Consider the following 22,072-nt stretch of genomic DNA (forward strand, 5'->3'; position numbering starts at 1 on the left):
TTCTTATTCATTTTTGCTCGATCTAATATTTTGATCAAGTTTTAGTAAAGAACAAAAATGAACCCTAACTAATTCTGGCGTACGGTTGGGCATTAGTGGCTACACATGTGGTTTCACGGTATGGTGTGGTTGTGCGGTGGGTTTCTTTGGGTTGGTTGGAGGTGTCGGGTAAGCTGTTAACCAATTCTATTTAGGCAAAATTAAATGGTTATTAAGAAGAAGAAAGTGGACGAGAATGATTTTTCTGGGGATTCTGGTTGAAGAGGTGGCGTTGGTTGTGGATGAGGAAGCTCGTGGATGTCCTCGGTGCTAATTGAGGTGTCTGGTGATATCTTTGGTGTAGATGTGGTGGTGGTGGTGTTGCTGGCAGTAGATTCAAATGGATGTCGGGGCTGAGGTGGTGGGTAAGGAAAGGTGGTGGTGCGTAAGGTGGTGTGGTGTGATTAATGGATCATGATGGATTGGTGGCAGTGATGTCGAGTCAGTGGCGACGATCGTGAGACGGGCGGACTGGAAATGTAGTATTAGTGGTTGTACTGGGGGTGGTGACGGGTCATGTGTGGTTGTGAGTGGTGGTATGGTGTTTGTCGGTGGTGGTGGTGGTGGCGGCGGTGGGCGGTTGAGCTTTGTAGATGGAGATATGGTGGTAGATACATAAAATAGCATCCTAGGTACATTTTTATTAATACCTCTGGATACACTTATTAACAAACGTATCTGGGCTTATTAACAAATGTATCCGGGCTTATTAGGAAATGTATCCAGCGTAGTTCGTACGGTTTGCACCGTAACTCAGTTCGTACGAAACCTTGACCATATATATATATATATATATATATATATATATATATATATATATATATATATATATATATATATATATATAGTATTGGTCCATCTAAGTCCACCCCCAAAGTGTGAGTCCATAAGTGCTCTTCAGAGTCACTGGATGAGGGAGATGGATGGTTGAGATTAAAAGGGAAAAAGGGTGATTAATTAGCTAATTTAACACTCTCTCACTCTACTCTCACTAATCCACCTAATTAAAACTAATTTACTATATATAATTTATTTTCACACTCACTTCTCTCTCAACTTATACATCTCACACAACTCACCCTCTTATTCTCTCATTTCTCTCCCTTTTCTCTCTTCCTCCCATCACGCACAACACAATACACCAACAGCAACACAATCCGGTGAGAACCACTAACTTAATGAGAACCGTGAGAACCCTCACTAAATTATCACCAAATCTTGTTTCGAAAGTTTTGATGGATCATTTACCCTAAGTTTAGTTTATTTAAACACGTTCTTTTGTATAGCTAAATAAAATTTATCGATTTATTTACAAAATATAAAGTTAATGTACAAAAATACAATTAGGTATACTAAAACGGCTATAGATGCACGAAAATGATACTAGGTTCATGAAAATTGTTACATTCATGAAAATGATTACTAGGTGTATGAAAATAACAGGCTCTAGGTGCAAGAAAACGAGTTCTAGGTACATGAAAATTGTTAGATACATAAAAATGAATAGTAGGTGCATGGAAATTAATAAAAGTTATCTCGCCTCGATTTCCGTCAATAGTTTATACTTTTTAGACCTAGAAATATGTTTATCTAACCATAAAATTCTATGCCAAATCCAAATATATCATTATTCTTTTAAAAAAAAGATTCATAATGTGGATTTCTCACTGTTCCCATTATGTTGGTGGTTCTCACCAGATCCCAATTATATATATATATATAAGTGAGAACCAGCAACATAATGAGAACCTTGAGAACTCCACCTTAGGGATTTTTTTTTCTAAAAATTAACGACATATTTGGATTCGGCATAGAATTTTATGGTTAGATAGCATATTTCTTGGTCCAAAAAGTATAAATTATTGATTGAAATCGAGCCGAGAAACATTTTATTATTTTTCATGCACCGACTACTCATTTTCATGTATCTAACAATTTTCATGCACCTAGAACTCGTTTTCGTGCACCTAGAGCTTGTTATTTTTATGCATCTACTAATCATTTTCTTGCATGTAACAGTTTTCATGCACCTAATATTCATTTTCATGCATCTATAGCCGTTTTAGTATACCTAATTTTATTTTCGTACATTAAGTATATATTTTCTTAATAAAAAAAATTAGTTATAGTGAATAATGTGTTTGAATAAACTAAACCAATGGTAAATGATCCAACAAAACTTTCGAAACAAGATTCGGTGAATATTTAGTTAGGGTTCTCACAGTTCTCATTATATTAGTGGTTTTCACTAGATCCTGACCCTATATATATATATAACGTATGTTTTCAAACTTAATTACCAGCATAATACAAGAAAAAGGTCATACATGATATCCAAGTACGACTATAAAAAGTGATTAGGACTTTATCAGAAAGTGTTAAATTTAAACTGTGAATAGACAAATTAAACCAGCCGGGGATTGCAAAAGCCAGCGCCTTCTGGGCATATCCGCATATGGCAATGGTGCCTCCCACATAGGTCCCTAACACCAGTTCATACCGAACATAATATGTAGCCTCACTAAACACTCTTAATTTATGTTGATAAGTAATAAAAACCAGTTAAAAGAATAACATATCCATGTTCAAATAGGTAGGTTAATGAAGCCAAGACATAATTCAACAAAGGATTTAGCCTATAAGGCTCATCCTTAAAGTAAATAAAAAAGGAACAAACAAAATAAAGAAATAACTTACAAACTTAAATTGCAATCACTAATTGAGGAACACTTAAGTAACTTTTATTGATAGACGAAAGATTTACAATAGAGAAAAAGAAGGAGAGAGAGTCAATACTAGACTGCCCCCAACATAAAAAACGCATCCTTTTATAAGCAAGGAGCAGGAAACAAAATAATTACAGTACAAAAAATATACTGTAATACCCGTCCTTTTAGGAACCCGTTAACCGACCTTAGAGGCGTGTTGTAGCCTTTGTGAATTCGTATAAGCGGTGTTTTGTGTTGTGATAGGCCTTGGGATGAGTGGTACTCGATCAAGTAGCATGGGTACTCGATCCAGAAGGGCCCGCTCGATCGAGTGACTTGGTTACTCGATCGAGTAGCGTCTTTTCAGCGAGGGTTTATAATCGTATTTTGATAGAATCGCAAATGATTTTTGCCTCTTTACTTCAGACGTAGATGTCGTATTTCTTCATTTCCTTCACCATATTTCCTTCCATGGGAGCCTTTGAGGATGCTTGTGCCTTGGGGATAGATTGCTTGAGTCGGGTGGCGGTCTTGACACTGATATTCTATGCGTAGGCATGTCATCATCGTCATCTTTGTCATTGTTGATTCTTATGGGGTGGTGGTGATAGTAATAGGCAGTTGTACTGTTTGTATAAGGGTTTTGCTTGATTGATCGATGTTATGTGATTGAACAAGGAATCGCTGCGGTTGGCTAAAGGTAGGTTCACAAACTCAGTTTCTGTTGGTTGTTTATTGTGTCGGTTGTTGTGTTGATTGTAGTGTCAGTGTGGTTGATTGATTATGGTAATCGGTTGGTGTTGTGTTGTTTCGTTTGTTGTTGGTGTGGTGCAGCTGATTGTGAATAATTATCTATGGTTCTCAAGGTGCGTCCTCGGCTGAGTGGAGTCACTTGCGGGAGTGGCTTCACACCCTAGTTTCGCCCTCCGTGGAACCCGCCACAGGAGGGGATGTGCACATTAATGGGACGGGGTTATCGCTTAGTATGATGAGCGGGGCTTAGGTGGGAACGGCTGCGGTCCCCCACTGACAGGGCTGGTCCAGTGGACAGTCGGTGACGGTGATTGATCGGAGATGTGGTGTGTGTGTGTGTTTTGCGTACTTATGTAGTGTCTGTGGAGGTTGATGTGTTGCCTCAGTTACTGACCTTGTGTGGTTTTATCTTTTGTTTGCTTTTGTTGTGTCTGACGTGATCCCTTATGCTGAGCAGTCAGTCTTAGCAGGTGATATCTTGGACGTTAGCTGATGTCTTGGCAGGGATGGGTCTCTCACGACTCACAAGGATAGTTCACATAAGGATGTTGAGTTGTATCTTTGTATCTGTAGTTTTAGTTTAATCACTTGTATTAATTTATAAATGTTCTTTTGTCGACTTTTGATAATTACTTTCCTCGGGCAACCGAGATGGTAACGTCTCTATATGTTAGGGAAGGTCTTGTTAAGGCTCCCTGGTATATGAGGGTGTTACAAAGTGGTATCAGAGCGACGATTTTGGAACCTGTAACAAATGAGCCTAATGAATGTAGTGAGTCTAATAAAATGAACCTGGTGTGTGTATATTGGGAGCCCCAGCCGATGCTAGATTTTGGGTGAGTAGGCACCCTCATCTCAAAATCATGGCCCCGTTATGCTTAAGCCAATCACTGGGTAAGGGAAAGTTGAGTCGGTAATTATATGCCTAGTATGTATAGTGGTTATGTTGGAAATAGCTGTGTGAATAGTGGGTATGATAGCATTAGTTGAGATGAAGTCTCTGTTGATAATAATATGTATGATTAGATTTGGAGGTGCATGCAAGTAGTGGAAGTGGTGGAAATCTCGTAGTACATGACAGTGTGTATGGTGTAGTGATGGTAACGATTGTTCCGGATAGTTGGTGTTAATAGGCCACATAATGACCTTGTGAGCCTTGTGTGTGTAGTAATACTGATAATTTATAAGTTGTGGATTTGTGGTGATGATTATCAAAATAGTATTGGATGAATATGATAGATGGTTGGTTGAATGCTTCCGCATGTGACATGATCCAGTTGAGTAAACTAGTTTGTATATGTTGTCGTATAGTTATATTTCTAGTAAATTTGAATGGCAAGTAATGGTTGAATGGTTAGAGGAATGCTTAGAGTGATATGATTAGTGGTTATATTGTCAAAGATACAAGTGCGTGATTGGAACTTCCTTGTTATAGTCACAATTGTATGAGTAGAAATAGGAGGATATGTGTGAAAATGTGCGTGATAAAAACTAAGAGATTAAACATTTAATCAGTTAACGGTTGTCATAAAATAAAACGAATATGTTTAGTGGAGTAATGTGTTTGCAAGGATATATGTTTTGAGCTTGTGTAGTAGTAATACTACGTGAATGAGTATAATAATCTGTGACGGTTTCCAAAGTTACTTTGGAATCGACACATGTTGCTGTTTTGCAGGGATTTTATTTAGACTCGTAATTGTTGACCGTATACCTAGTCGTACTTGACCGAGTATGAGTGCCTACTAGATCGAGTAGACCCCATTCGATCTAGTTTAGGAGTTATAAAATCGAGGAAATTGGATCTACCAGCGGAAACTCGATCGAGTAAGTGAACAGTACCGGGAAGACACGGGATTCAAAACCCGTGAATCCTATTCTTTTCTTTCTTCTTTCTTCATTCGACCAAAACCCTAAATCTCTCTAAAATTTTCTCTTTACTTGGATCCTTGTTGTTGGGTGCTTAAACTTTGGTGTTTCATTTGCTTAACTCGTTTTCTTTGCTTATCAATCAATCAAGGTATGAATGCTTGTCTTATTTTGATGATTTTAATTCACTAGAAACATGTAGGTTGTTGATGCGTGGTGAAAATTCGGATTATATGCATAAAACAATGCTTGTACTTGTTGTTACATGATCTATGAGTTTCAATATGTTAAGTATTGATGTTAGCTATATAAAAATCGAATCAAATTGGGGAAAAAGATGTCTCAAAATTTCTAGGGTTTGGAAAATTAAATTGAATTTTGGTTGTCTTTTGCATATGAAAGGGGGAAAATTGAGCAATGTATGTTGTATATATCATGTCTAGAGTTCATTTTGATGATTTTCACCCAAAAATTTGTCTAAAAACTCCGTCTTAAAAGTGCCCCAAACGGAAATTCGCCTCATGTTATTGTGAAATTGGGTTGTATGTGAAGATGTTTTGAAGGTTGGAGTCCTAAAAGTAGTAGTGGTTAACTTAATTCATCCTAAATGTGTCAAGATTTTTATAGCTGTAGAGACCGTCTGATTTCTAAGAATTGAGAATTTTGCATATAATTTTTGGATTGTTGGTGAAAGTGTGTACTTAGCCATTTCGTTACATGATAATACACGTATGTTCTATGTGGTTTTCTAGTATATGTGTAAGTGTATATTGAAATTGTATGCTGAAACAGATGTCGAGACCTACAGTGGGGACCAGACAGAGTAAGAGGGGTAGAACTTCTGAGCCCGAAATTGGGGAGGGGAGTGGACAGGTAGTCCCGGCTGTACCCGAATACCCGTCTGTCGTATTTGTGTATTTCACACAAAGAAAAAAAATTGTGGCTTTACAGACTCGTAAGATGAGACCGACCCGCTGCATTGACACGACTCTTTTGGATGATCTGGGTATTGAGACTGATCTCAGACACATCTTTGAGACCTTGGGGTTGACCAGACTATATCGCCTACGAAAGCATTCGTATGCCTTTCTGACCCTCGAGTTCATGAGCTCGTTTAAATACGAGCTGGTGGAACAAACTATGAAGTTCCGCTTCATGAACACCAGCTTTATCTTTACCATGGACTTGTTTGCTTCTCACCTTGGCTTGGCTAAGCCTGCCAAGGGAGCCCATCGTGATATACCGACCGAGTGTGGGGTTTGCTGTCTTATGCCTTGTATCACCGGGAAATCAGCTCCCACTGCTAGTAACATGTTGATCAATGATGTGCAACATGTCACTTTGAAGATCTTTCTTCGTGCTTTGTCGTGTCTCCTCTACGAGAGATCGGATGTGAGTAAGTTGAACTCACATGAGTTGATGCTTCTGATGGCGTACCTTAACACCGAGCGGGCTGAGAGAGTGACCTTTAGTGCTTCCGCCATAGTGTGTGCCAGTCTAGCTTTGATGGCCTCGTTTGACACTAGGATCCTGAGTTGTGGTGCCATTGCCACACGTTTAGCTAATAAGCTAACTTCCTTTGAGGCTTCTCCGGCCTACACCCCTTTAGCCACCCCGGTACCTGCCTTGGACAAAGCTTACTTCCTCGACCTGAAATGGTTGAGAACCTTGGAGGATGGCAGTTTAGCGTGGAGGGTGTGGGGCATGAGTTGGATGAAAATATTAGCTCCTGAGCACCTCCCACCGACATAGCCTTTACCTGCGGCAGTTATATCTGCCGATTCTGACGAGGAGGAGAAGGAGGAGGAGGAGGATGCGCGTCCTGCGAGGCAGACGTATTTCATCGACCCGGAGATCCTCCGAGTCATGCCTGAGCCGAGGAAAGGGGAGAACGTGAGGGCTGAGGAGGATCGACCTAGGATGGGGAGAGGGCCATGCCGAGTGCGAGAGAGAGTGGTTCAGACTCAGCCATAACAACCAGTACCACAGTATCCGTTTCCTGGTTACCCTTCTTTTGATACCCCTGAGATGCGTGAGAGCTACCTTTCCGAGAGAGTGTCCTCTACGTTGACGATCCGGAACTTGCATGAGATGGCGTATGTTCAGGGTATTTGGACCTCGGGACCTCATCCGGTTTGGTGGAGGGGAGTCGGGGACAGCAGCGGGGTTTTCCACTCTTATGGGGTGGACATGTCTACTTGGGGAGAGCCTCAGGCGTACCCTTATGGTGGTTTGACCCCTTGGTACGTGCGACCAGATGGTGGAGCTGGTGGTGATGCGGGACATGGTGCGTCAGGAGCAGCCACTTCGGGTGGCGGTGGTGATGAGGATGCAGTGATGGATGAGCAGCAGCAGCATGAGTGATGATACTCCATTTATTTCTTTTATATTTGTAGTTGATGATGGATATTAGTTTGTTTCGGTTGGTACTTTTCTGAACTTGGTTTGTATCCTTGGCCATAAGGCCGTATTTGGTAAACTATGTTAGACTTGTATGCATGAATTTTGAGTCGGAAGGGCATTTCTGGCTCAAGTTATGAGATTCTTTGTAGCATCATGGGGATTTTGAGGGGCTGACGACCTGTGGACACTCGATCGAGTGCCCCTCACTCAATCGAGTGTCTCCAGGATTGGAATTTGGAAAGAGGGTCTGATCTCGGGTTACTCGATCGAGTAGCTGACCAACTCGATCGAGTAAACCCAACTCGATCGAGTGCCTGACCAACTCGATCGAGTAGCACTGTTACTGCGAGTTTTTATTTTGATTTTTTGTGAATCGTGCAGTTTTGTTTGTTATTATATTCCTACTTGCTATGGGTGCTTTAAATAATGGTTTAACATCAAAAGTGACTAGGTGAATAGGGATGTGGTAGTTTACGCTCAGTTTTGATGGTAATCTTCCGTAATGTTAGTTATTGCATCAATGCATGTATTCATCTATGTGTATAACCTATATATATATATATATATATATATATATATATATATATATATATATATATATATATATATATATATATATATATATATATATATATGTCACGGTTGGGTAATGTCAAGGAAATATCTTGATGGTCATAAATCGGAGTCGAGTAATGGTTAACAAATATACTGGATTTTGGTGATATTTATATGATGTTATATACCGTAGCAAGCCGTGTCAAGTATGTAACGGGATATGCTATAATTGTGTGTCTATCTAGTATAATAGTATAGCCAAGTAGTAAAGGACATGAATACTAGATTGTAATAGTTTATTTTGTTGTGTGCAATACGTTTTAATGGCCTATGAGTATATAATTTAATTGAGTAATGTCAAGATGCATGTTTAATTGTCTAATGGCTACTAGTAATATCAATTCGGGGGACAAAAAAAAAAGTCGTTTGATGGCCTATGAGTATATAATTTAATTGAGTAATGTCAAGTTCCTTTTTAGAGGGGAAGAGTAATGTCGCAAAGGGAAAATGCCGTAATTATAACAATTTTGCAGTATGTTTGTGATGTTCATAGTATCTCTGTTACATTTAAAGTATGAGTTCATTATTGTTTTAATAGTTGTGTTGTGGGAATTGTATAATGAAGTGAGAGGAATAATTGTCGAACGAGATAACATGTCTTTATACCTTATTTTTTTTTCGGTAATCATTCGTTATGTTATCATAAGAATATGATGTCATGAGTATAGCAGGGTTGTCATCAGTGGTTTTGCTTTGTGCGGCTATGAATCATACATTGCTGTAAATCTAGGATAGGACCGTTGTGTTGCATGTTTGTGTTGGAAATTGTTAGCCAGTGAAAGTATAATCTCGTAGTTGCGTTAATGCGTGTCTCAATAGTTCGATGTAGTAGTATAAACGATAGTCGAGTTGGTCGTGTTGGTGCATGTTGTGTGTTCGGTAATTCAAGTAGTGGTTCTTCGAGACTTGAGTGTGTGGTGTGTGTTGGACAATTGACGATGATGATGTTTGATGGACATAAGTAGTGGGATAATACTTCTAGAGAGTTGTTGACCTGTGTCGGGCAAACGGATGTGTCCACCTTGGTTTCTTAGCGTGGGGTTTGTTGGAGGATGAGTCGAACTTCGGGGACGAAGTTCTTTTTAAGGGGGGAAGACTGTAATATCCGTCCTTTTAGGGACCCGTTGACCGACCTTAGAGGCGTGTTGTAGCCTTTGGGAATTCGTACAAGCGGAGTTTCGTGTTGTGATAGGCCTTGGGATGAGTGGTACTCGATCTAGTCGAGGCTACTCGATCGAGTAGCGTGGGTACTCGATCGAGTAAGGGCCGCTCGATCGAGTGAGTTGGTTACTTGATCGAGTAGCGTCTTTTCAGCGAGGGTTTATAATCGTGTTTTGGTAGAATCGCAAATCATTTGCGCCCCTTTCTTTCAGACCTAGATGTCGCATTTCTTCATTTCCTTCACCATAGTTCCTTCCATGGGAGCCTTTGAGGATGCTTGTGCCTTGGGGATAGATTGCTTGAGTCGGGTGGCGCTCTTGACGCCGATATTCTATGCGTAGGTATGTTATCATCGTCATCTTTGTCATTGTTGATTCTTATGGTGTTGTGGTGATAGTAATAGGCGGTTGTACTGTTTGTATAGGGGTTTTGCTTGCTTGATCGATGTCATGTGATTGAACAAGGAGTCCCTGCGGTTGGCTAAAGGTAGGTTCGCCTACTCAGTTTCTGTTGGTTGTTTAGTGTGTCGGTTATTGTGTTGATTGTAGAGTCAGTGTGGTTGATTGATTATGGTAATCGGTTAGTGTTGTGTTGTTTCGTTTGTTGTTGTTGTGGTGCAGCTGATTGTGAATGATTGTCTATGGTTCTCGAGGTGCGTCCTCGGCTGAGTGGAGTCACTTGCGGGAGTGGCTTCACGCCCTAGTTTCGCCCTCCATGGAACCCACCACGGGAGGGGATGTGCACATTAATGGGACAGGGTTATCACTCAGTATGATGAGCGGGGCTTAGGTGGGAACGGCTGCGGTCCTCCACCGACAGGGCTGGTCCAGTGGACAGTCGGTGACGGTGATTGATCGGAGATGTGGTGTGTGTGTGTTTGTTTTGCGTACTTGTGTAGTGTCTGTGGTTGTTGATGTGTTGCCTCAGTTACTGACATTGTGTGGTTTTGTCTTTTGTTTGCTTTTGTTGTGTCTGTCGTGATCCCTTATGGTGAGCAGTCAGTAGCAGGTGATGTCTTGGACGTTATCTGGAGTCTTGGCAGGGATGGGTCTCTCACGAGTCACAAGGATAGTTCACATAAGGATGTTGAGTTGTATCTTTGTATCTCTAGTTTTAGTTTAATCACTTGTAATAATTTATAAATGTTCTTTTATCGACTTTTGATAAATACTTTCCGCGGGCAACCGAGATGGTAACGTCTCTATATGTTAGGGAAGGTCTTGTTAAGACTCCCTGGTATATGGGGGTGTTACATAAACTGTGTACTTTATAATAGCAAAGCTAAAAAATTCAACATTCTAATTAAGTGTGCTTTTTTAAATGCGCATGCCCAAAATCATGAATTATTTACGCATCATTTTCTTAACGCCCCAAATATGCTCCTTGTTGTTAGTGCTCCAATAATGCACTATAATAAATTTGCTTTTTATTTTTCTTCCAAGTAAATACAGGCTATATGAAGCTTTTTGCCAATTCATTAAAAATCTGAGTGTTCTTGATGATATCATCTTCGATCATTTTTTGAATGTCAGTGCTCTTATCAGACCCTTGGGCATCTTGTAGAAGAACAAATTTATTCTTGCTATTTGATGCTATGGATGTTGTCATGGAAGTATCACACTTTTGTGATTTATTATCATCCTCAGAATTGGCTTTTTGAGCTAGAGCTTTATTAGTTAGGGCTAAATAATGTTGTACAATTTCCTTTTTTGATTTGTGTTGAATATTATCAATGAATTCATCATCATCTAAGTGATTATCCTCATTATTAAGGTATAAGATAGTATAATTATCAATCTTTTCCTGGATAAGATCAATTGTATATTTACAATTGAGCTTATTAGTACCTTTATTTTGTCAGAGCATAGTATCTCAAAAACGAGAATCTGATTCTCTTTTTAAACAAAATAATTTATTTTGGGTATAACCTGTCTTTGGACTGGATTTCCAAATCTTAGAGATAGAAAATCCAATAAAGAAATTCTTTTGAATAATACCAAGGATATCATCTTCTGGAGCTTTAGGTATAACTTCTTTCCATTCATAAAAAAGATCTTTGAATAATGGAGGTAATATCTCCTCAGTTGTTCTATAAAACTACCACCATTCTATAAGCCTTGTTGGCAAAGTTTGGTTAAAAACCCCTTGACCAATTTTTATCAACCACGTATGATATTTTATCATTATAATAGAGAGAAGCTTTATCAAAAGTTCGGATATAATCCCAGTAATTGTATTCAATACGATTTCATTTGATTATCAAAGTTTTTATTTTAAGAGGGGTAACACCCCATTCCTCAATAGGTATAATTTTTTTGAGATAAATGTTTGAGAAATTATAAAATTTCGTATCGTTACCATTGAAATGGTTGATGTTACAACCATTTGACGAGAGTATATTCTCATAAAAGAATCTATTTTTTGTAAGATTGCATAGTATATTGATTATTAATAAGATATCTCTCACATGGAAACCAGAGATTATTTTCCCATTTCTTATCAGAATTATTAAGTAGGAGTATAATCCTTTGTTCTTGGTTTTTAACCATTTTTTCTTTTTCCTCGATAGTTTCTTAGGCGATCTTCTTAAAATAAGGGGAAACCATACCTTGTCCCTTAGATTATCATAATCTAAATTCTTCAAGTTCATCTCTTTCTGTAATATCATTAATAGAAGATTTTGCTATAAGCTTTTTGTTACCATGTTGAACCATGATAGTACTTTGTCCAACTTCAGACGTATTTCCTGTTTTAAAAAGGAAATTATTGCCTCTCCCCCTATAAGAGGGATAAGAACCTCAGCCGCCACGCTTTATTCCTTAAAATACAATCATTTTAACAGATACATACTCCCTTGGTAAAAATCCGGGTGATAATTTTCAGTACCTTTTTTATAAAAGATTTCAAAATCAAAAGTGGCCAAATAGGCCTGCCATCTTGCAAAAGTTTATTTGGAAACATCATGTTTAAAATCCTTCTGAAACATGAATTTTGCAGAACTGCAATCTGTTTTGATTATAAATTTATGGTCATATAAATCATTTTGAAATTTTAGAATGCATCTAACTATTGCAGGAACCTGTTTTGCAACAGTTTCATAATTCGATTGTGCTGAATTCCATTTTCCAGAATAGAATCTGACCAAATATTCTTTTTTATCCATATGATTAATCTGTTTAAGAATTCCTCCATAACCAATGTCTGAAGCACCAGTCTCAATAATTTTATCCCATTAAGGATTAGCTAGCATAAGACATGATAAATATAAAACTTTATTCTTAATCATTTTAACAGGATTAGTACGATCTTTAGACTATATATCGGGATTCTTTTTTAGTCTATCGTAAAGGATATCTGTATCTTTTACTAGATCAGCATAATAGGGGGAAATATAGTTCAAGCTACCTAAAAATCTTTGAAGTTAAGTTTTATCAGTAATCTCGTCTTGAAACTTAGACCTAAACTCAATACTTCTATTTATAGAAATGATTTTCTCTTTTTCAATATTATGACCTAAAAACCAGATTTTGGTTTGGAATAAAGACATTTTAGGTTTGGACATAACTAAACCACTTGAAATTACAATTTTCTTAAAATGTTAAGTTGTTTAAAGTGCTCTTCTATAGTTTTATAAAATTCTAAAATATCATCAATATAAACAATAATAAAATTGTTGTAATCATAAAAAATATCATTCATAATTTTCTGAAATTCAGATAGGGAATTTTGTCAATCTAAAAGGCATAACATGCCATTCATATTATCCAAATGGAACATTAAAAGCAGTTTTGTATCTATCTACTGGGTAAATTTGAATCTGCCAATAACCAGAATTTAAATCAAATTTAAAAAATATGATCGCATCATATAAACGATCAAGTTAATCTTTTTTGTTAGGTGTAGGATACCTAATCCATTTCAAAATAACTTTGTTTAAAGGTTTATAATTAATAACCAATCTAGGAACTCCTTGTTCCTTCTCAGCATTTTTATTGACATAAAAAGCTATACGAAACCATGGTGATTTGGATGGTCCTATAAGTTTATTCTCTATAAGAGATTTTTTTTTACAAAGAGTCAAATATTCAGAATTCATTTGACAAGGTCTTGCCTTGGTAGGATGTAATCCCCTATAAAAACTAATGCAAAACAATGGCGGAAACATTGTCGACTTGGGATTAAAAACACAAAGATAAAATTTCTAACTCTTTAAAAATGAGAATGTATAAAATTCTCAAGGAACAAAAAAAAAAACAAATGGTCAAGTCTAAACAATTGCCACTTTTATAAAAAGGGCGAAAATAAAATTCCCCAAAGTGTTCAAACTAAAAACCATAAAAGGAAGCAGAAAAACAGAGTAGAATCTGCAAACTACTCGCTAGCACGCACAGAAATCCCCAGCAAAGCTAACACCTGTCATGTTATAAACATAACAGCCACAATCAGTGGGGAGCAACTCGACGTTCTCCCAGCCATATCACATGATATAAATATTACAGCAGCAATAATATATCAAAAATAGATTGATATATCAAAACATATGTAATGAAAATAAATTACCAAACTCACGCTTAAGATAAACGTGTTGCATGCTTAAAAGCAAAATTCCTCAAATGACAGAATGAAAATAATATAGTTCAGGCTAGATTTTCACTTTAGCTATACTCCTTGACACCGCAGCATCTCACACTAGTTTCGGGAACCCAGTGTCACGCAAAAGTGACCAACTCCCGGTCCAGTCACTAGACAACAAGCTATAATAGGACACGTCCTACCACGCAGTGCGAAGTCCTAGTTTAAGTACAAGTACATGACTCTACGACAATCTGTACCGCCCGCTGGATGTCCAATCATATAGCGGTATAAGAACCTGTATGCGTTAGTTCATTATTGTTTGCCCTTACTTTAATTATTCCAAACTTTAAACTGTCCCAATTATTCAGAGTATATGATTTCAAAGGTTCGTAAGTGAACTACACTTTTATTTGTTCAAAACATGAAGCTTAGACTTCACTTTCAAAAGTATAAAATAAATTCAAGGTTATGAATTAGTAAAGCTATTGTACTAAAGCTTAGAATAAGCCAAAGATTTAATTTACTTTAGTAAGATATATATTATTAGGCTTTAACGAGACAAACTCTTAAAATCAGATTTTAAAAACAAGACATCATTACTGTAAAATTCATAATTAAATACAGAAAAATCAAAATGATACAAAGCCAATTTTATTGGTTTTGAGTAGCTCTTAGCTACAACTTTCATTTTATAATTAACTTCAGAAAATGAAATCAAGAGGGATCTAAAAATTCATTTCTAAAAGCTGTCAGAAATCAACACTAATAATGTTTCAGTTCATAAAACGACTTTCAGAAAATATTTTAATGCAAAGTAAAATTTTAAACATAACTAGACATTCCATAGTTCATGTAGAAAAAAGATTAGCCACTGGTTCATAAGGTAAAGTCAATTTACTAATTATTCTATTTACTAATGACAGATTCCCAATTTATAGGCGAACTGTTTATAAATATTTATTCTGAACAAAATGTAAATCGGAAAATTATGAAATTTTATATAGATATTCTTGACTTAAAATAAATAGGAGTATCGGTTTTTAATTGTAGGGTTTGAGCAGTTTAAACACACGAAATAAATTTTACAAACAGACTGACAAATTTGACAGATTTTACAACGGTTTTCACCAAAACTTATAAAATACTTATAAAATCGAAATTGAGGTTTCAAGACCTAAAATTTTACACACACCTCAATAAACAGTTACTGGGCCACATATTAAAGTTTAGAGAATTAATCTTATGATTTAAAATTTTAAATCTAATTAAAACAGTTCAGCATCGCTATAATCGCAAAAACTATATTAACATTATAAAATCCGAAATAAATACTATAAATCCAAAACAATTACCAAAAAAATTCATGGTATCTTAAAATCAACTATTAATTCCATAAAAATAATTTACACAAGTTTAAAATATAAAAACGAATTATTAAAACCCTAATATCAACTAAATGAATTCCCAATTGACAAAATAAAATTATGTATAGCCAAAATAATATATAAAAATCATAGAACCAGATTTCAATAATTTCGAAAATCATATATGAGTATAAATCATCATAAAATATTAAAAACTCAATGATATATGCAACTACAATAAGTAAATCGTGTAATACCGAGTAACATCGAAGTTACCTCTATTCGCTATCCGAGTCGACAAGAGATTCGTCTTCATAAGGATCCTTTTGAATCTTGATAGTCTTGACAACGAACACAAAAATCATCCGAATCCATGCCTCTAACCAATTTTGCGCACCAATTAATCGTCCACTCCGATCAAAATCTAATTTGAATTTAATTAGAAAAATAAGAATATTAACTGAAGTTGTAGATGGAACGAAATAAAGAAACAAGATGGTAAGTACGTACGTAAAATCGTTTACGGATGGAAATGGAGAAGGAAGAAGGCAAGCACGTACGTAATATTTCTTCCAAGAAAACGCATCCGTAAGGTTTTTTTTCTTTTTAAACACTACGATGAATGTAGACAAATTTAACAGTTTGATAGAAAAAGAATAAGAATAAAATCTTATTGTTTAAGATGATATAGCTGGCCAAATGGAACTAACAAACCAAGAAAATATCTTCTCATTTTCTTGTTAAATAATCAAGTTGAGATATTGCCAAAAAACTTAAAGATTTTAAATAAAAGAATTAAAGAATAAACCATGTTAAATAATTAACTTGTTTAAAAGCAACTAACATACAGTCCAAATAAAAATGGGCCACCAAAAAAATGTATTTCCCAATCGCTTATAAAAATGTGTCATTTAAATAAAAACTCGGTCCGAGAAGAAATCGGATTGAAATAAGACGTAAAATGGAAATAATCCAACGATTTAACGAAAACCGACAAAATTGAAATTAAAACTTTGAATCTCATAACAAAAAAAATAAAATGAAAGAAATGAGATTAAAAATTTCGACTCCAAAAAGCATTTGGGTGGTCATTGCAAATAGCCAAAGAAAATTGATTTTTCGATTTCCGAAATCTTTGTTTTTAAATTAGGATTACTAAGTTTTTCATCCATAGTCAAAATATTGACCTCATGCTTCAAAAAGTCTAATTGATTTTCTTTTAAAGATATTTGATTATACATTTCATGTATAGCCTTAAAAAAAGGCTTCATTATAAAATGGAAAGTAGTAGTTTTTGTAACACCCCCTTATACCAAGCTGCCTTACCAAGGACCACCCAAGTGTATGAAGGTGTTACCATCTCGGTTGCCCGATGTAGTAGATCAAATAAACAATGAAAGAACATTTATTAAAATAGTTTAAGTCTTTACAACGTTGAACAGCGTAGCAGGATACAACGTGATAAGTACAAGGACTACTAGGCATAAGTGTCAACGACATCTACTCCAGTAGCGTGGTGACTCGATTCCCTTCCATGCCCACAAGCAACAAGACCAACTGTACCTGCTGCACCAACTGTTCACCATCCCCGAATGGATTAACACAGTTTTGAAAACACAACACGGGGTCAATTTACTGTATAACTGTAACACCCCCATTTATTTAAGGACCTGAACTAGGACTCCTCAGATAAATGACGGTGTTACCATCTCGGAAACCCGAGGCAGTAGATAACAAAGGAAAGAAAGCACAGTACTTTATTAAGATGTTTATAGTGAGATTACAACTGCAAATAAAAGAAAGTCTCAAAATACGACCAAAAGATAAAGTCTGATAAAAACTACTAAAAGACTAAGGTGGGCTAGGCACTAAGTCAGTCATCCAAGCTCTCTTCCCGGCCAGCTCCCATCAGTCTCTGAAATACCTGTCAATCTGCTCCCCAATAATTGGATCATCACAGGCGTACACGAATACACAGGGTCAGCCGCGAAGCTGAGTAGGTAATACAATAAAACAGCAACATAAAACACATGCTCCTCCATCACCACCACCGCCATCACAACTCATAACCCGGACAACCCAGCCATACCGATCCCCGGTAGACTATAAATATCGACCGTAGCCGATCTGCCAGCTCGCAGCTGAGGACACCAGGGCAAGTCTTGCAGAACCCGCCTGGGCCTTATCACCACACCATACTCACCTCCACCTCCACCAACTCTGATGTAATAATATAATAAAACAGTTCAACAGTAGTGCTTAACGGAATTAAATCAGACAATCATATTAAACATGTAAATCACCGATTCAGTCAACCCAGTCACATAGTACTATATCAAGTTCAGTGTATTCCCCTACCTCAAATAGCGGTGATAAGCTAACTGCAGATCAGAAGTACTCCACCCGAAACTCGCCACCTAAACATATACATAACATAATTAATTCACTTAACTATTCCCGTTCCCATATTCAAGAGTTACTATAAGTAGAAACTTTCCCAATTTAGAAGTGACTAAAAATATAAGTTACCCAAAATAGAAAGTTTCCTAAAATGGGAAGTTTCCAAAATAGCAATTACCAAAAATAGCAGGTTACTAAAATAGTAACCTTCCCGAAATAAAATCCCGACTCAAAGCTTAAATATATTATTCCGTCACCGCTACTTAATATCGACTTAACAACGTAAATAATGTAAATAATAGGAATAATAGAAATGTATATATATTTTCCGACTTACTAAAAATAGAAACCGTAATAAAAATTACCCAAAAACACCAACCCAACCCGCACACAACACACCCCCTTTCAACCCGCCACAACTCCCTCCAACAACCACCAGCCCTCACCGTCGACCACCAGGCCTGACACCAAGTCTGGCCTGGTCACCTCCCACCACCACCAACGTGGTCGACCCACGCCGGTGGTCAGAACCACCACCACCAACACCCCCTGTTTACAACCCAGCCGCTACAAAACGCCCCAACAGTCCCCTTTCCTGATTCGCCTGCCACCACGACAACACCCTGCCACCTTACCAACCACCACCCTTGACACCACCGTCGAACGGCGACCCTGACACATGTGGCACCACCGATTCGACCTCCCCCGAGTCCACGGTGGTGCCACCCCATTACCCTATGTCTGAAATGCAACAAAAACCACCCAACTAACCCCGACACCTAAACACCACCACTGCAACCACCAACAGCAACGACAACCACCCTACCTACCACCACCAGACTCGACTCATCACCAGTAACACGTCCCACACCCCGACGATCGCTACAACAAATCCTAAAAGACGTACAACTCGGATCAAATCGATGTAAAAATGAAAACAGGGAACCTTACCTATGACGGCCGTCGATCTGTGCTATTCCGGCCAGTACAACCACCCTCGTCCACTAGTAACGGCTTCTCTAGACTCACGGCAGACCCCACTCCCTCCACACTCACCGGCGTGCGCTCGTTGACCGTATAAAAGGCTTGCGACGTGAAAGAAAAGGGGTTGATGATGGTGATGTGAAAATGACGGTAGGAAGGAGGGATTTGGTTTTAAAGTTGCACTAGGGTTTGTTTTAGGGTTTTGGTGAGGTAAGAAGGTAAATGGGTAAGTGGGTAAATGGGTTATAACACCTTGACCCAAAATGCCACCTAATACTATAAACCCGACTCATCTTACAATATGAATCAATTAATTACCTTTACGCTACAATTAAATAATAATATCTCGCTCAATCGATAATAAGATACGGGGTATTACAGTCTTCCCCCCTTAAAACGAACTTCGTCCCGAAGTTCGCTCCCATACCAACACAGACAAACACACAACTAGACTACATAAACACGAAATGTTACATTCTACCCTCCTAAAAAGAAAGTTACGTCCCGTAACTTACCTCAAGTGAACAGATGTGGATAACTCTCTCTCATTGCGGCCTCGGTTTCCCAGGTAGCCTCCTCTGCCTTATGATTAGTCCACAACACCTTCACTAAAGCAGTCTCTCCGTGCCTGGTCTTTCTAACTTTCCTGTCCAAAATCTCTTTAGGTGTCTCGATGTAGGTCAACTGCTTGTCCACCTCGACCACATCATGGCAGAAAATGTGCGAAGGGTCACTCAAATATCTCCTCAACTGAGAAACATGGAAGACATTATGTACCCTGGCTAAAGCTGGTGGTAGAGCTAGCCGATATGCCACCTCTCCAACTCTATCCAGTATCTTATATGGCCCAATAAACTTCTGGCTCAACTTCCCCCGTTTCCGGAATCTCATCACTCCCTTCATCGGAGACACTCTAAGAAGTACTTTCTCCCCCACCTGGAAAGAAATGTCGCTTCTCCTAGCGTCGGCATAGCTCTTCTGCCGGTCCTGGGCATCCCTCATCTTCTGTCGAATAATCTGCACCTGTTCAACCATCTCCTGAATCATCTCTGGTCCCAAAACTACTGCATCAGCTCGATCATCCCAACACACAGGACTCCTACACTTCCTGCCATATAGAGCCTCAAATGGGGCCATCCCAATACTAGCGTGGTAACTGTTGTTGTAGCTTCCCTGGTAACTGTTACTAGCTCCAGACCTCGCACCTCCCCCATAGCCAGACATAGGTGTACGATAACTGTTATACCCAGACCCCACCGAACGAGAGCCACCGAACCCGCATAGGTGCCCCGTATCCACCGACCGATTCACCCCGATGATCGGCATTCAAACCTCTTGTGTCCCGTCTTTCCACACCAAAATAAGTAAGCCCCGCAAACTACCTCCCCCCGCCGGTGCCCCCGAAGCCGCCTCCACTCGAGCTCTCATACCCCCGGGGCACCGTTAGTGGAGTACCCACCATATCTGCCCGAACTCGCTTCTTTGCCCCGATATCGCTTGTGGTCTCCAGCTTCCTTTTCTCAGCCTTGCCTTTCTTATCGGCCTTGATCTGTTCCGAGAGCCTCTCGGCGACACCACCCTCAAGTAAATGTCCCGAATCGTAGTGGGTGGAGCTGCTGTGAGCCTCTTCTTGATGTCCATAGTGAGTCCCCGCTCAAACCTCATAGCCAGCATAGCCTCATTCTGCCCAAATTCATCAATGTATGAGGATAACTGTCGAAATTTCCGATGATAAGCCTTCACTGTCATATCTTCTGTCATCTTGAAAGTGTCAAACTCCTCCCATAGTTTAGCCTTTTGGAACTCGGGCATGAACTCATTCTTCAGGAACTCTTGGAATTCCAACCAAGACACATGTCCCGTCTCAAGATCCCTAGCAACCTGTCGAATCTCCACCTTATTCCTGGTCCACCAGTCACCGGCTGTGGCCCTCAGATAGTGGGCAGCTTGATCCAAATGCAGCTCTTCCGGACATGCTATTAGCTCAAACAGATTGGTGAATTCTCTACACCATTCCCCAAGCAATTGAGGTTCCCCTTCTCCAGTGAATATTGTGGGATTATGCCTTGCCACAATGGTGCTCATCTTTCCCGGATCCATTCGTTTGGCCTTTAGGGCCTCGTTCTCAGCTCGGAGCCTATTCAACTCCGCTTGGGTGTCATTAGCAGCGGTATCCCTTTTCGGAGGCATGTCTATAAAAATTAGGAGAGTTAGTGATGTTCCCTGCAACACTAGAATTACATCGGCTACACTAGTCAATTCTAATCATCTCCTACCCTACATATCTAGCTAACATGGTTCAGGGATCACATAACCGCATATCACTAGACATACATCCATCCTAAAATCTTAAGCGTCATATATATATATCAATATCTTACTTATTATCATGGCAATTCTTACCTCCGAATCACAATTAAACACATATGTACTCACACTAACAGCATATCACCTTGCCTAATTTCCCATATCATAGAATAGTCTTTCATGTTCAATATCATACAACTTTCTTACTCTACCCTTTTTCTCTCATATGATCTCAAGGTACCCGGGTCAAACTGAGAGGGCCAATGGTTTGGTGTGAGGGGGCCCCTAACTCATCCCTTACCTTTAGTGTGCTCCTAACAGTTCTATCCCGGGGTTCATTTTATTTGACTCTTCCTAAATTCATTAGATTCATTGGTTTAGGCCTGAGGATCGTTCGCTCTGATACCACTTTGTAACACCCCCATTTATTTAAGGACCTGAACTAGGACTCCTCAGATAAATGACGGTGTTACCATCTCGGAAACCCGAGACAGTAGATAACAAAGGAAAGAAAGCACAATACTTTATTAAGATGTTTATAGTGAGATTACAACTGGAAATAAAACAAAGTCTCAAAATACGACCAAAAGATAAAGTCTGATAAAAACTACTAAAAGACTAAGGTGGGCTAGGCACTAAGTCAGTCATCCAAGCTCTCTTCCCGGCCAGCTCCCATCAGTCTCTGAAATACCTGTCAATCTGCTCCCCAATAATTGGATCATCACAGGCGTACACGAATACACAGGGTCACCCTTGCGAAGCCGAGTAGGTAATACAATAAAACAAAGAACATAAAACACATGCTCCTCCATCACCACCACCGCCATCACAACTCATAACCCGGACAACCCAGCCATACCGATCCCCGGTAGACTATAAATATCGACCGTAGCC

The sequence above is a fragment of the Silene latifolia genome, chromosome Y, assembly GCF_048544455.1.
Source record: "Silene latifolia isolate original U9 population chromosome Y, ASM4854445v1, whole genome shotgun sequence".
Taxonomy (NCBI): domain Eukaryota; kingdom Viridiplantae; phylum Streptophyta; class Magnoliopsida; order Caryophyllales; family Caryophyllaceae; genus Silene; species Silene latifolia.